This window comes from Chlorocebus sabaeus, chromosome 13, assembly GCF_047675955.1.
Source record: "Chlorocebus sabaeus isolate Y175 chromosome 13, mChlSab1.0.hap1, whole genome shotgun sequence".
NCBI lineage: Eukaryota > Metazoa > Chordata > Mammalia > Primates > Cercopithecidae > Chlorocebus > Chlorocebus sabaeus.
In genome coordinates, this window is record NC_132916.1 from 31,911,227 (window position 1) to 31,927,959 (window position 16,733).

The window sequence follows — 16,733 nt, forward strand, 5'->3', positions numbered from 1 at the left end:
TCACAGGCCCAGCCCCAGGAGGAGGCTGAAAGTCCCATGCTGCTCCTGAGGTCTGGGACGGCCCCTCCTTCCCCCTCAGCAGAACTCAGTGCCCTGGGGAACCCACTTTTCCTGACTCAACTCCAGTACCACCTCCTCTGTGAAGCTGCCTAGTTGTTTTCTGTTGCTGTAACTGCATACCTGAGACTAGGTAATTTATAAAGCAAAAAAAAAAAAAAAAAAAAAAAATTCTGACAGTTCTGGAGGCTGGGAAGTCCAAGGTCTAGGAGCGCATCTGGTGAGGGCCTTCTTGCTGGTGGGGCCTCTCTGCAGAGTCCTGAGGCGGCCCAGGGCGTCACGCGGAGAGGGGCCTCATCAGAGAGAACCAACCTGGCCTTTTGTAACAGACTGGCTCTTGGGATAACTGACCCACTCCTGTGACGATGACCATTAGTCCATTCATGAGGGCAGAGCACTCACCACCCAATCAGCTCTCAAAGGCAACACCTCACACTGCTCTTACATTGGGACATGAATTTCAACATGACTTTTGGGGGGACAAACATTGGAATGGTAGCAGAAGAGATGATGCCCCCAGGTAATCACCCACTGTCTCCTCCTTTTCCTTACAGCACTTTTTTTGTAAGTTACTGTACCTTTTTATTCACTTGTCTATGTTCTCAACAAGACTGTGGGCTCTTCAAGAGAAAAGACCTCTTGTCAGTGCCTGGTGCATAATAGGTCTCAATTGATCTTAGACCCTGCATCACTTTAATGATTCTCAAATATGTGTGCATAAAAATTACTTGAAGAATGGGTTAAAATGCAGATCCCCAGACCTCAGATTAGTGCTCTTATAATCTGCATCTTTTAATAAGACTGTGTGATTCTGAGGCATTCATGTTCACAAACCACACTTTGAGAAATGCAAATTTGTTCAAACATTTCATTTTATAGGTGAGGAAACAGAGGACTGGAGATTAATTAACAGAGGGCTGCTTTCAGACTCTTGACTACTCAGTGTAATGGGAGATCCTGGTGCTTTCAGATAGAACTATCTTAAATTTTTATTAATCTAAGTTCACCACAGCCACACTGATGATCATTGTTTGGAATATTAACAAGGCCTTGAACTGAAATCATTGAATCCCACATTTTAAAATAATAACAAGGCTTAACAGGGTAGCTCACACCTGTAATCCTAGCAGTTTGGGAGGCCGAGGTGAGCAGATCACTTGAGGTCAAGAGTTGAAGACCTGCCTGGCCAACATGGTGAAACCCCATCTCTACAAAAAATACAAAAATTAGCTGGGCACGGTGGCTAGCATCTGTAATCCCAGCTGTCAGGAGGCTAACGTGGGAGGATCACTTGAGCCTGGGAGGCAGAGGTTGCAGTGAGCCGAGATTGTGCCACTGCACTCCAGCCTGGACGACAGAGCCGGGTCTCATCTCAAAAAAAAATTTTTTTTAATTAAAAAAAAAATAGTAACAAGACTCTCTACTATTTAGTTAGATCCCTTTACTCAAAGGATAGGCATGCAGACACCGGGCACCCTCTCCCACTGCTGCCATTAGTGTCTCCTTAGAATTTGAATTGTTTTTCCACTGACAACAGAACAAGTCCCTCGGGTGATTTACGCCTCCAAGGTGTCATTTGCCTCAATGGCTGTCCCCGGAGGCTGTTTGCCACAAGCTCTATTTCCAGCAGGGTGTCCTCTGACCCCTCTGATGCCCACACTTTATGGTGGCAGATATAGGGACCCAAAGTAGAACAGTGTTCAGGCGTCTGGCTCATGCCTGTTTTTATGAGCAAATCCTCATTTCACCTGCCAGTCTTTTGGTGAGCATTGTGCGTGCTGGTTCCTGCCTTGAGCAGCAGGTGCCACCTAGAGGTCCCTGTGACTGCCACTGTGGCTTGGCAGGGGCTGGGCAGCCCGGGTACTGAGGAAACTCAGCGGACATCCACTGAGGGTCACACAGGCTCCTAAGCAGCCCTGACACTGAGCTGCCCTGAAGCCCTGGGCTTCCCAGGAGTGGGTTGTCGGGGAACCCGGGAAGAACAATAGGAGGTGGGCCTGGTTCCTAGCACTCAGCCACCTTGCTTGACGTTAATTCTGAGAGGAAATGGGCAAGAACTCTGTTTGCCGGCCACAAGGTGTCAGCAGCGGGCTGACCAGGGGATGGCTCTGCGAGCAGGCCCGGGAGAAGCTGCAGCACGCAGAGAGGGTGTTGCTGGTTGCTCTTTGAAGTTCCTAGCTTGCAGAGACTGCTTTTCCTATTAGTGGGGACCTGATGATTACGTTACCAAAAGACCCCTCTCCGCCTTGCCTGCGGACCAGCCACATGCCTCTCTCTGCTGTCAGATGGGTAAAATTGCCGCCTCCGGACATCTCAACCAAGCCTGAACTGCAGCTTGAAGAGCTGGATGCAGGTGGAGATATGGGGATAACACCACAGAAAGCAATGATGTAGGAGGTGTGCGAAGACGGAATAGTTCAGGACACTCCTTTTCAAAAAAATTGGGTGTGAGTTCTGGCTTGCCTACCCACTAGGTGTGAATTTGAAGTCTGGGTTTGCACCCCCATCTGTAAAATAGCATGTTCCGCGTCTTTCAGACGACGATATCCACAGGGTTCTTATGTGGATCAAATGAAATCAAATAATTTGCAAACTATGAGGTACTATACACACATGGGTGCGATTGCTGGGGTTCATCTTTTGACCCAAGCTGTGTCCTAGAGCTTCCTTCTGACTAGAGGAACAGATACTGAAGCAGGAAGGGGTGGCTGACTCTTCCGAGCGGGTCATGTGGAGTCTCCGTGTGAGCTGCCAGCCATCAAGTTCTGATCCAGCCTGATAGAGTCATCTTCCAACTAGATTCTTCCTGGATGCCTTTGCATGGCTCGTGTCCAACTGGAAAGCTGGCAGTGGATGCTCGCTCTTGCCTCTTCAATGAGCCTGCTTTTCCATACTGGAAGAAGATGAAACACACGTTTCAGAATGTAAGTTTTTCCTGCTGGACACTATCCCCCCTGGAGTGATGGAGAAAAATATTAGATGAAGTCAGGGGATAACTGAGTAACATACTGATTTAGAAACTCATGGAATCAAATGAAAGTGTTTTTTCCACTGGTGGGGTTATTTATTATATGCTGGCTGGACAGGTCCCAGAGAGGAAAAGGCTTTGGTCCCTGAGCAATAGAAGTTAGCAGGAAACCATATTCTCCATTGCTCTGCTTAAAAAAAAAAAAAAGAACTCACCTGGGTTTGAAATTCATCCCACTCATCACCTTTGGAGTGAGTGGGGACTACCAGACAGGCCCCATCATGCTGGGATGATGGCAAAGAAGAGATGAGGCTGTTGCTACTGGTCATTGCTCTGTGGAGCTTTTCATGTGGCCTGTTTCCTGGTGGAAATAACTACCTGGAAAGTATATTATGAAAAATTCTGATGGGATTTTGATTGTAATTTTACTGTTTATATTAATTTGTGGAAAAGTGTCATCTTTGTGATATAGTTTTCCTGTCCATGAACATGATGTATCTTTGTATCTTTCCATTTATTCGATTTCCTTTTTGTACCTTTCAAAGAAGCCTTTTAAGTTTCTGTATAAAGGCCTTGGGCATCTTATGTTAGATTAATTCCTAGATAAATTATAGCTTTTTCATGCTATTGTAATGGAATCTTTAAAAATATTTACATTTTCTGATTATTGCTGTTATGTAGGTAAATGTTTGTGTGTGTGTGTGTGAGTGTCTGTATGTGGGTGTTGATAGAAATCGACTGAAGCCTTATCAGTTCTAATGGTTTGTTTATTGTTTTGGATTTTCTGTGTAAACAATCATATTGAATAATGCACATTTCAGCTTTTCCTTTTTAATCCTGATACATTTTGTTTCTTTGTTTAGTTACAGTGTCAGTTAGCATCTTGAGGTCATCCTTCTTCTTGTCCTGACTTCAAGGGAAATTTTTTGGCATAAATGTTTTATTTTTAAATAATTTTAAATTTATTTTAAAAACTTGCAAAGATAGTACTTAGGGTTGCCATAGACTCCTCACCCAGTCTCCTCCTCTGTTAACAGTTACAGAATATGGTACCCATGTCAAAACTAAGAAACTAAAACTGATATATCAATATTTACTAAACTCTAGAGTTTTTTAAGATTTCACTAGTTCTTCCACTAATGTCCCTTTTTCTGTCCCAGGATCCCATCTGGGATACCCCATTCTGTTTAGTCGTCATGTCTTCTTAGTCTCCCCTCGTCTATGACAATTTTTCCTTCTTTCTTTTTCATGACCTTGACAGTTTTGAGACATATTGGTTAGGTATTTTATAGAATGTTTCTTAGTTTTGAGTTTGCCTGATGTTTTCCTCATGAGTAGAATGGGTTTATGGTTTTTTGGGAATAATATCAGAGCAGTGTCCTTCTTATCATGTTGTATCCAAGAATACATGCTGTCAACATGAAGCATCATTGGTGAAGTTAACCTAGGTCACCTAACTAAGGCAATATTTGCCAGAGTTTTCCATAGTAAAGTTACCTCCCCTATGCCCTTTCCATTCTCAACCCAACCCATCCTCAAGTGGGAGAAGGGGGAAAGGGGAGAGGGATTGTATTAGTCTGTTCTCATGCTGCTATGAAGAAATATCCAAGACTGGGTAGTTTATAAAGAAAAGAGGTGTAATGGACTCGCAGTTCTGCATGACTGGGGAGGCCTCAGAAAACTTACAATCACATGGCAGAAGGCACTTCTTCACAGGGTGGCAGGATGGAGTGAGTGCTGAGCAAAGGGGGAAAAGCCCCTTATGAAACCATCAGATCTTGTGAGAACTCACTATCACAAGAACAGCATCGGGGTAATTACTCCCATGTTTCAGTTACCTACACTGGGTCCCTCCCACTACATGTGGGGATTATGGAAACTTCAGTTCAAGATGAGATTTGGGTGGGACACAGCCAAACCATATCAGTGAGGATTAAGTTTCAGCTCCTAGAGGATGGAGTATATTCATATACTATATTATCTGGAATCCTTCTGTAAGAAAGACTTGTCTTTCCTATTTATCAGTCCGTTTGCTTATTCAATCATTTATTTATATCAGTATGGACTCATGTATTTTCTTATACTCTGGCTTATAGTATGTTATTTATTTTCTTGTTCAAATTGTTCCAATTTGGGCATTGGAACTCTTTTGGCTCTGGTGTCCCTTTGACATGCCCCTATATTTTTATTTTTTGGCATAGTCTTACTTTCTGGTTATACAACAAGATCCACACTCATTTTATATTTTCTCTGCCCTAGCCCTAGAATCAGCCGTTTCTCCAGGGAGATCTGGTTCCTTTTATTGGAGAATGGAATTTGGAAACCAAGATCTGGGTGGTGTGTACGCTCCTTACAACTGGGATCTCACTGTTTCTAGTCTTCTCAGCAGACAGAACTAAGAATATATGTATATATACTAGCCCATGTATGCACATACCTATAATTATGTCTGAATCTATACATTTGTATCTTTATTAATCTCAACATGAGCTCATACTGATGTTTCCGATTGTAATCCAGTATGACACGGTTCATTCTAGACTTCCTCCTTTACTAACTGTGGTTTTCCTCTCTAACAGGAAGAAACCTAGCTTCCACCATCCACCATCTGCTTACTTAGAAAGAGAGTAGTTTTAATGTTCTATCATTAAGTTTGATGAAGATTTTTGTTAGCTATACTTACCAGGTTAAGGAGGTTTCCTTCTCTTGCTATTTTGTTTTAAAAAATTAACCTTGAGTTACTAAGTCATATATTTTAGTCAACTGTCTCTTGAGGTGATAATATAACATGACAAAATGACAATATGAAATGTTAAATTATTTGTATCCCTGGGTCAAATCCAACTTGGTCATAGAACTCTTATTTATTAGATTGAAGTGCATGAATTTGCTGTCTTTTTGTACATCAAAATTTGGCGACCAAATACATTGCTGAATTGTGTTTGCTAGTGATTTGTTTAGGATTTTTGTGTATATGTTCATAAGAGATTAGTTTATTATTTTCCTGTCACTCACTGTTCTTCTGCCCCTGAAATACAAGAGCTCACTCTTAAGAAGCCAGGATATCTTTTAATTATCACTAGGCAAGGTTATAAGCGTGAAGGTTATTGCCTTTAGAAAGAAAGGAGATGAGTAAAAGAACAGAGAAACAAGGAGAGGGAGGGGTGACGGAACTAGAGAGGAGGAGGAGGAGTTTTGGCTAGTTCCAGATGAACCCTCACCCCTGCTTGGCCTACCATACAGCTGCAAGTAGCTCTGTCATCTTACTCTGGAGGCCCTCCCCTCACCTCACATTCAATTCACACACATCCTTGGAATGGGGCAGGAGAAGACAAACTTCACTGCAGATGCACCCGTGCTGTTTTCTTAACAGACTTGAGGCAGAATAAGAGCTCGTGTCCTATGTGCATTGGGTGGACTTTTGTTTTTGTTTGCCCAGCCTTCCTTTCTTCTCTCCTCAGATGACAGCACACTTTATTCCTTTAGAGTATTGCTCCTCTATGCCTGTGTCCTACATTCTGATGAGGCCTCCATCCCTGTACCCTGCCCCATCCCCCAGCTACAAAAATGGGCACATGGCCCAGGCTTGGCCAATTATTCCCTGGCTTTAATGACTGGTCCTCATGGTGGACAGGAGGCTCAAGTTGGTCTAATGAGTTCTTCCAAGACAGTGAATGTGCTCCCTTTCTTTCCTTGCAGATCCTGAACTGGAGGAAGGAAGTCTGGAACTGCCTACTGCCAGTTTTCCTTTCTTTGGTCCTACCCTCTGGACAGAGTTGTTTGAAGAAAAACAGAATGAGATCAACACAAAGAGAGAAGCTGAGACGCAAACTGCAGGTATACTTTGAGTCTCCGGATCCACCCTATTCATTCCAATTAGATAAGCTATAAATAACTCCCCTTTTCTGCTTAAGCTACTTTGAGTTGGGCCTCCTCACAGATCTGTGGTGAAATCTACTGAATCAGGTCAGGACTGAGGGAGTTTGTGCTGCCTCTGTGTTCTCAGTTTACTAATCTCACCTACAGGGTGACACAGCTGTGACTGTTGGTAGTGATGGCTCAAACCAGCTATCCTTATTCACTGGTGGGCAGGAAGTAGATGGGACCCCTTAAAAGAGACCCCAGCCCAGTTAGTATAAAGAAATCTCAAGGTTCTCTGCTATGATAGTGATGAACACCTCAATTGATGGAAAGTGGCACTGTAAAATCAGTACATGTGGGAGAGGGTGTATAGACGTTGGTATCCTTTTATTTATTGCCTGGTGAGCTTAGAAAAGGGTAATATCTTAAAGGGGGTTCTCCGTCAAAATAAGCCATTGTAACTGAGAGTTATTTAATAAGGGAATAGGGAAGGGAGGTCTACTTTTCAGTAAGGGAGAGCCTTGTTTGCACATGATGTCCCCGTCCTTCTACCCACCAGAAGGGCAGTCACAGTGGAGGACAGCTAGATTTAATGTCCAAGTGTACATGCTCTGTGCAGGAGAATGATGTGACCTAACAAAGGCTGGGGCATAGGTTCAGTGAACAAAATGATGATTTCAGTTTATTTTTTCTTGTGATGCGTAATGGCTTTAAAGACCATTTCCGCACAAGGTTAGCAGAAAAGTTGCGTGATTTCTCTAAGGCCAAAGAACAAAGGTTTTCTTTGTTTTTGTTTTTGTTGAGAGGAAGTCTCTGTCTATCGCCCAGGCTGGAGTGCAATGGCATGATCTCGGCTCACTGCAACCTCCGCCTCCTGGTTACAAGCAACTCTCCTGCCTCAGCCTCCCAAGTAGCTGGGATTATAGATGTGCACCACCACTCTCAGTTAATTTTCCTATTTTTAGTAGAGACAGGGTTTCACTGTGTTGGCCAAGCTGGTCTTGAACTCCTGACCTCAGGTGATCTACCCACTTTGGCCTCCCAAACTGCTGGGATTACAGGTGTGAGCCACTGCACTCAGCCTTAAAGAACAAAGTTTTAAAGAAATGTCTTAATTTTTCTGATAAAAAAGTACAAGCAATTCTTTTACCATGCAAAAAAAATTAAGAAAATAGCGATCATTTAAAATTCTATCACTCAGAGATAAGCACTATTTATATTTTGGTGTATTTCTCCCAGATATGTTTCTATCAAATGGCAGGCTTAGCAGCTGACTCCAGACCAGAATTAGGGTCTTTTGATGCCTTTTATTTGTTTTTTATTTATTCTGACATTTAAAAATATAATTATAGAAAATAATGTGATAAAATCCATGGACCTAAAGCCCCCATATGACAAAACTTAGCATTTACTCTGTTTACTTTGGACGACTTCGTTTTAATAAACACAATACTGCAGATTGTTTGATCCCTCATGCCCACCCCACACTCTTCCCCGATCCCATTTTTCTTTCCTGGCGTTAACCATAATCCTGAAGTTGGGAATATCTTTCTGTGTTATGGTTCTCTAGAGAAAAAGAACTGATAAGACATATATATATATTTACAGAGGTGCAGGAAAAAAAAAAGGAGTAAAGTCCTTCTTCCTCTACTCTTTGTTCTATTCAGGCCCTTAACAGATTGGGTGGTGCCCACCCGCACTGGAGAGAACGATCTGATTCAAGTGCTGATCTCATCTGGAAACACTGGCACAGACACACCCAGAAATCATGTTTAATCTGGGCATCCCATGGCCCAGTCGAGTTGACATATAAAATTAACCATCACACTTTTTCACATGTAGTTTTGTTGTTGTTGTTTTTAGAGACAGGTTCTTACTCTGCTTTCCAGGTTGGAGTGCAGTCGTGCAATCATGGCTCACTGCAGCCTTGAACTCCTAGGCTCAGGCGATCCTCTTGCCTCATCCTCTTGAGGAGCTAGGACCACAGGTATGCGCCACCACATCCAGCTAATTTTTAAAATGTTTTTTGTAGAGACAAGGTCTTGCTATGTCACCCCAGCTGGTCTCAAGCTCTTAGCCTGTCTCATACATGTTTTTATATTTTTCTATGTATGTATGCATACTTAAACAATACAAAGTATCATTTTCTGCTTTTAAAAATATTTTAAACAAATTATATTAATATGTGTGTCTTCTTCTAAAACTTTCTTTTTTGCACTCACCTTTATATCTCTGACATTTATTCATGCGATGCATCTATATCATTTAGTTACTGTATACTACCATTGAATGAATATATCAGAGTTCATTTATCCATTCCTTTATGAATACACTTTTAGGTTGTTCTTGATTTTGCTATTTCAAACAATGTTACCATGGACATATTTGTCCTCACCTTGTGAACACCTGTGAGAATTTCTGGAGGTGGAATTTTGAGGTGGGAGTACAGGCGCATCTTCAACTTTTTGTTAAATATTGCCACATTGTTTTCTAAAACAGTTGTATACTCTGCAGTGAATGCAGGTTATGGCCACAAGATCTACAGATTCTCCTTGGTTTTTGGCTGGAGCAGTTCTCACCACCACTTGTGCTGTTGTTTTGGAGCCAGTTGGCCACTGCTGCCTCCACTGTTGCCATGAAACAGCAGCCTGCTTGTGAGCATAAAGTCACAGTGCTCATGGTAGAGTGTTTGTAAAGGTGGCTGCAATGACCCCTTTCATTGCTGTGTGCATGCCCCATTACAGTATGCCTACTCTACTCCCATCAAGATGTCTATTTGCCTTCTCCTTGAATCTTGGCTGGCCTTGTAACTTCTTGGACCAACAGAATGTGTAGAAATGACCTTGTGTGACTTCTGAGTCTCAGCTTCAAGACATCTTGCAGCCTCTTGTCTCCTCCCTCTTGGAATGCAATGCTGCCATGTCAGAAAGCCTCCAAGAGGGTGAATGATCATATGAAGAGAAGCGACCATGAAGGATGACCATATGATGAAATGGTGCCATCAGGAAGCACCAACTGCCCAACATGTCACTGTGGCCATCTTGGACCATTCAGCCCCAAGTAAGCCACTAGATGACTACAGCCATGTAAGTAACCCCTGGAAAGATCAACAGAAGAACCACTAAGCTGAACCCAGTCCATATTGCTCACCTATAGTGTTGTAAGCAAATAAAATGGTTGTTGTTTTCAGTCATTGAGTTTTGGGAGTGGTTTGTTCCACAGCAATAGACAGCTGATGCAATGCCTCTCCTCACTTCCTGTACCATAGATCTCTTGCCTCTCATTTGCTGGCATGGGACTTTCCTTTTACTATGGAGATTCAAGATACTATGGGATCCATTTGGTATTCATACACACACAAATCCAGGAATGGTAACTAGCAAACTATGACCAATTGGAGATGGGAATTGGAGGAAAATCCTTCTGTCTGCCTCTCCTGAGAGGTACTATTTGAGGGTGAATAGTCCCGTATGGTCTCTCTGAAGACATCCTGCAGGACTGAATCAGTTTCTCATTAAGCTGTGGCCAGCTTGGTAATGCACTTTATTTATTTACTTTGAGACAGGGTCTCGCCCTGTCTCCCAGGCTGGAGTGCAGTGGTACAATCTTGGCTCACTGCAACCTCTGCCTCCTGGGTTCAAGTGATTCTCATGCCTCAGCCTCTCAAGTAGCTGGGATTACAGGCATGTGCACCACACCCGGCTAATTTTTGTATTTTTAGTAGAAATGGGGCTCCTCCATGTTGACCAGGCTGGTCTCAAACTCCTGGCCTCAAGTGATCTGCCTGCTTCAGCCTCTCAGAGTGCTGGGATTGCAGGTATAAGCCACCACACCCGACCAGTAATGCACTTTATATTTGCTAACTCTCTTTCTCTGTTTATCTCTTTTCTTCACTCCTGCTTTCCTGGAATTTCATTCCCCCTAAAAGCCTTAGCATATAAGATTTGCTCAGTCTCTATTTTCTAGGGAACCTGGAAAAAGATGGTTTCAAGAGTGGCCTAAGAAAGCAGACCTTCAAGATGGAATTTGGAGTTGAATTGCCCACTAGTCTAAAGGTGGAGGGCCCCCATTGCTGGTGGTAAGTGGACTGGTAACAACCCCTGATGTGCGTTTGTTTCACTATCACCAAGGCTTTTGCCTGTAGTTAATTGTGATGAAGTACAGGTAGAAGATGAAGCATTCAGAGATGCCAATAGTTTCTAAATTGCTGTACATTAAAATCGTAGGGAGAGCTTTAAAAAAAAATCCCCTTGCCTAGGTTTCACCCCAAACTAATTAAATCAAAATATCTATGGATGAAAGCCAGGTGACAGTAAGTACGTTTTAAAAAATCTCCAGGTGATTCTTATATGCAGCGAATTTGGGAACCCCTGGGATATGCATTGACTATGGCTCTTGACTGGTAGAATGTGGTGATCATAATTATAAGGATTGTAGTAGGTACAAGCTGCTTTTGATGACATTGGAATGCCTGACAAAAAAATTCAAAACAGCTTGTTGCCAACTTAGAGCATTCTGGGAAAGCCAGAGGGCCTCTATGGCAGCCCCTAACTTCTGCATCTGTAGAACAAACTACTGAAAATCAGACCCAGGATCTGATAATAATAGTAGCAGAGCTGCAAAGCCTACTGAATTTGCATGGTTGGGTCTCCTATGTCAAATTCACAGTTCTAAAGGTGAAAGAGTGGTACCCTGAGACTAGGGATAGGGACAGTATGTTGGAAGTGCATAAGAATCTCCAGCCACCAATTCTCCGTAATTCTCCAGGCCAGCAGAAGCAGGCCTCTCTTATTTAATACAGGAAAACAGCTTCCCTTTGCTTGAAGATGATGTAAAGACTTCCTCTGAAGCCTCACAAGATGGTGTATATACTCTTCAAGATCTTCCTAACCCCCACTTCCAACCCCTGCTGCCTCTAGGTCATTAGCTAGGGTCAAGTCTCAGCATAGCCAAATGAGAAACTATAGTCCCTGCCTCAGGATGGAAGTGCTGCATGCTAAGGCATTGCAGGACCTGGTTAGTCTGTTGGCAGAAACAACAGGAACACGTGTGAAAGTGGATTTTGGGAGGATGGACAGAGGAAGATGGACTATAAGTTTGGCTATGAAAGACTTCATTGACATGGGTCCCACACCTGTGCCTCAGTATTCAATGTTCTAACAAGGATGTTAAGCCTAATAGTTTGCTTGAAATTTAGATACAATGATAGTCTACAGTAAAGGATGGACAAGTCCACTGCTACTGCACATGGCATATACAGGTATATCTGCCTGCTGAGAAGGTGTTTTATTCATGGCTTTCTTCAGGTGGCCAAAATAAAATCTCTGTCCATTTTTGTTCTTGGGGTATCAGTAGCTTTTCGGAGGCTTATATCCTGAGTCCCTCAAAGAAGTAAAAGGGGTCCACCCAGATGGAGGAATGGGCCTGTTAGAGTCCATTCTTGCCTAGAGCAGAGGCCTGATCACATTTTTGGCTTCTGGATAGGTTTTCTGCAAATATCTAAGGCATGCATACATGCTGGAGGTGTTTTGGGAAACCAGCATTGGCATTAAATTAGAAAAAGAATGGCGAAGGGACTTCTAACCATCTGACTGTCATCAGGATCCATGTAACTCCCTAGGTTTGACCCCCTTCTCCATCTGTGATCACCAGGGACAGAGCTGAACATTATGCAGGTCATCAGTGAAGCTAATGGTCATTGATTTGGGAAGTGATCAACTCATTTAAATAATCTAGTCTCCAGGTTTTTCCCTTGTCCCTTTGCCAACTGCCTTTTAGATCTCTTGATAGCCAGGAGCTCCTCTGCCAGAAGGTAAGTAGGAATGTCCTGTGGAGGTGAGGCTCAAAGCAGCCTCAAACCAGCCCACCTGCTCCCAGGAGGGCTGGTCAGGCAAAAGGTGAAGGAAGTGAAGAAGATGGAGAATGTATCCTTTGCTTAACCTTGAGTTTCCTCATCTGAAGTTTAGGTTTGCCTGTGCATTAATTTACCCCACCCTCCATGCCCATTCCTATAGGTGGTAACCATAACAGCACTATTATCGGCTAAACTTCATATGTACAACGGTAGAGATGACGAGATGCTCACCAATCCCATTTTTTTTTCTGCCTGCATACCCAGGAAGACAATTATATTTCTCAGCTTCCCTTGTACTTAGATGGGGTTTGGGTCAATGCAGGTAGAGTGACGTATGCAGTTTGCAGGCTTGGTATAATTCCCTCTGCGCAATCCTTCTTTTCTCTCTTTTCCTCCCATGGCAACTGCAGAGGACACATGTTGAGGATTGTAATGTTACAAGATGGAAGGAGACTAGATCCCTGGGTCTCTTCTTCAAGGAGAACGCTTGGACCCACATCGGGCTGTGGTATAAATGAAACACAAGTGTTATGTTAAGCCCTGGATATTTTGGGTTGTTTGTTACTGTAGCTTGCTTTACTTATCATGACTAATACAAGTGCTTATTCTGTGACAGATATTAGACATGCATGACCTCATTAAATGCTTAGAACAATCCTATGAGATAGGCCTACTACTAGCACCCCTGTTTTACAAGTGAGGATGCAAAGATGTGGAATAACTTGTCCAAAGACTCACAGCTAGGAAGTAACAGGGTCAGGAATCAAATTCTTATAGTCTGGCTCCCAAATCCCCATGCTTGGACTTCCTGTTGTGTTCATTACTGGGAACTGACTACTGCAGGATCCTGTGAATGAGGCAGATCATAGCAAGAGGATTATAAAAGAAAAGTTATAAGAGCTAGTAAAATATTATCTTTGTCACAGTGACTCCAATTTTTTAGGGCTAGGCTCAACTCTAAGTTGTGCAGCCCGTACACCTCACTACAGGAGTAAGGTAGTCTCAGTGAAAGACATTTTGTCTTTCTTTCCTCTCCTTGTCCTATCCAGTCCCATGTGCAATAGGTTGGAGGGTGGCCTAGCCAACTCTACTTCCTCTTAGATGTGTGAATCTGGGCAGGAGGTTAACTGAGTAACCAAGTGAGGACCAGTTCAGAAAGGAAAGCTGGCCTGAATCTTGATCCAGAAAGGGAAGCCCTGTGAATGAGTTCGTTTTCACACTGCTGATAAAGACATACCCGAGACTAGATAATTTATAAAGGAAAGAGGTTTAATGGACTCACAGTTCCACATGGCTGAGGAGACCTCACAATCATGATGGAAGGCAAGGAGGAGCAAGTCATATCTTACTGTGATGGTGGCAGGCAAAAAGAGAGACTTGTGCAGGGAAACTCTTCTTTATAAAACCATCAGATCTCGTGACACTTATTCACTGTCACGAGAACAGCACGAGAAAGACCCACCCCCATGATTCGATTACCTCCCACCGGGTCCCTCCCACAACATGTGGGAATTGTGGGAGCTACAATTCAAGATGAGATTTGGGTGGGGACACAGCCAAACCATATCACCCTGCCTTGCCCTTTCCTGGTGACTTCTCTCATCCTTCCTGGGAACTTATCTAGTCTCTAATCACCGGATAGAGAACATTCTGTTTGTCCCACTGGCCCAGACTCCTGGAACTGGTGAGTCCTCAGTGACACTGGGAGTTGGAGAAAGGAAGAAATGGTTGGGGGCTTTTGTCTGTTATCTTCTTCCATTCTCACTTATAAAAGCTACTACTGATTATTATGTTCGTGTTTCAGGTGAACAAGCTAAGGCTTAAAGAGGATGTCACTTGCCCAAAGTCATGGGGCTTGGAAGATAAAATAGAGTCTAAACACTGGTCTCCCTGGCTGCAAAATTCCTTCTTTCAGGATTCTCTTGGTAGGGCTTGTTTCTTAGTGAAAGTAATCAGCTTTCTAGTGACCATTTGGAACCTCCTCACTCTTATAAATAAATATATTTAATTTTCTGGAATACGAATGTCATCATTCACCATTATTTTCCTTCTACTTTGGCTGCCCTCCATACTTTTTAATTGTTCAGGGACAAGTCATTTCTTTGTGGGCTCTGAGTGCTGCCCTGTAAATTCAATTTACTTTCTGTGGATAACAGTGAAAGGCAAAATTGGCCAAGTCTGGGCTACTAATAGCCCACCCATCTCAGGGAGTCTTATGACCTTTTGTGGAGGTGATTAATAAGAAACAGATTTTTTGGGGTTCTGCACAGAGCTTGAAGGTCCATCCTCTTGCTGGGGAATAAGAGGAAGTGATAATATATTTATTCTGTGCCCTGCCAGTTTGAAACAAGGGCAGGAATATCTAGATAAATCTTTTTTTAAAATTTTTTGAGACAGAGTCTCACTTTGTCATCCGGGCTGGAGTGCAGTGATACGATCTCGGCTCACTGCAATCTCTGCCTCACGGATTCAAGAGATTCTCCTGCCTCAGCCTCCCAAGTAGCTGGGACTACAGGCACCTGCTAGCACACCAAGCTAATTTTTTTTTTTTTTGTATTTTTAGTAGAGATAGGGTTTCGCTATGTTGGCCAGGCTGGTCTCGAACTCCTGACCTCATAATCCGCCTGCCTCAGTCTCCCAAAGTGCTGGGATTACAGGTGTGAGCCACTGCACCTGGCCGTGTCTAGGTAATTCTACACTCACCTTGCCTGTACTCTCTGGATAATAAAACGAGTTTAGCTGGTGATGATGATGATGATGATGATAATGACTCATCACCTGCAGGTGATATGAGATTATTGGAAGGACAGAATGACAGATCTGAAAGGGACCCCAAAAACCACTGGCTTCCAAGACAATTTTTACAACAGTGGATTCCTTTCTTCAAACATAATCATACACTCCAACATATGAAGTAGATCAAAGTGGAGCAGTTCTAGATGACTGGGAGCAGGAGGCTGAGGCCTGGTCTGTCCCCCCAACCCTCAGGGACCCTCAGAACACAACTTCAAAAGCCAGGCCTCATTCAACGCCTTTGTTTTACAGATGAGGAAACAGAGGCCCAGTCTGTGAAGTTACTCGGCAGAGACCTCCAAAAATGGGCGAGGGTGGGAGGCTGAGGTGTCAGGGGGTTTCAGAACAGTTTTCCCTCTTTTGGGTGCAATTCTTGAAGGCCATCAGGCCAGGTGTGCTTTCTCCCTCAGTGGCTCTCAGCTGTGACGGGGCAGAGGCACCTGAGAGAGTCTGGGAGGACTGTCACCTGCGAGTCAGGAAGAGCAGAGCCTGGAATTGCTCAGTCTGAGGTTGGAGTGGCCATGGTGGCCTCTTCTTTGAGGACCCAAACCCAGTGGAAATGGGATTAGTCTTCCCTCAATTCTCATCAACCACACTAAGGAGAATCAGGTCCTCTCAAGGCTGGACTGCCCCGCCTCTGTCCTCAAGGAAGCACCCAGGCCTCCCACACAGGAGCTCCTGCCAGCCCCTCAGGGGTGCCTGAGCTGTCCTCATGCGCTCAGCTTCCCCGTCAGGTGCGCACAGTGCAGGGTCATTGGGAAATCAGTCAGATGTTATGCCTGAAGCACCCAGTGCCTGGCCTGGCCCCCAGGAGGATGCGGCCTTGGTCTTCCTTCTCCTATGCTTTCAGCTAGAGTTGGAAAACCGCTTTCCCAGGCCCTGAGTTTCCTAAGGCCCTGCCCAGGATTTTCCTGCAAGCTCTGATTACACTCTGCTGGTCCGCTCAAAACCCCTAGCGGGGAGCTGGCTCGTGTCACGAAAGCTGCTTTTTAGAGGGGACGCCGCCCAGCTACATAATCAAATATTAGAAGGCCAAATGAGAAATCACAGCTTGGAATGAGGTCTAGAGCCTTGACCAGTTTTTCAAGTCATAAATCATATTCATTCTCCAAAAAGGGTGGGTCACGAGGACCTCTAGGCACCTCAACATGAGCTGTTGCAAACAGCAATGGTAGTGTGAGCCACGGGGTAGAAAGCCGG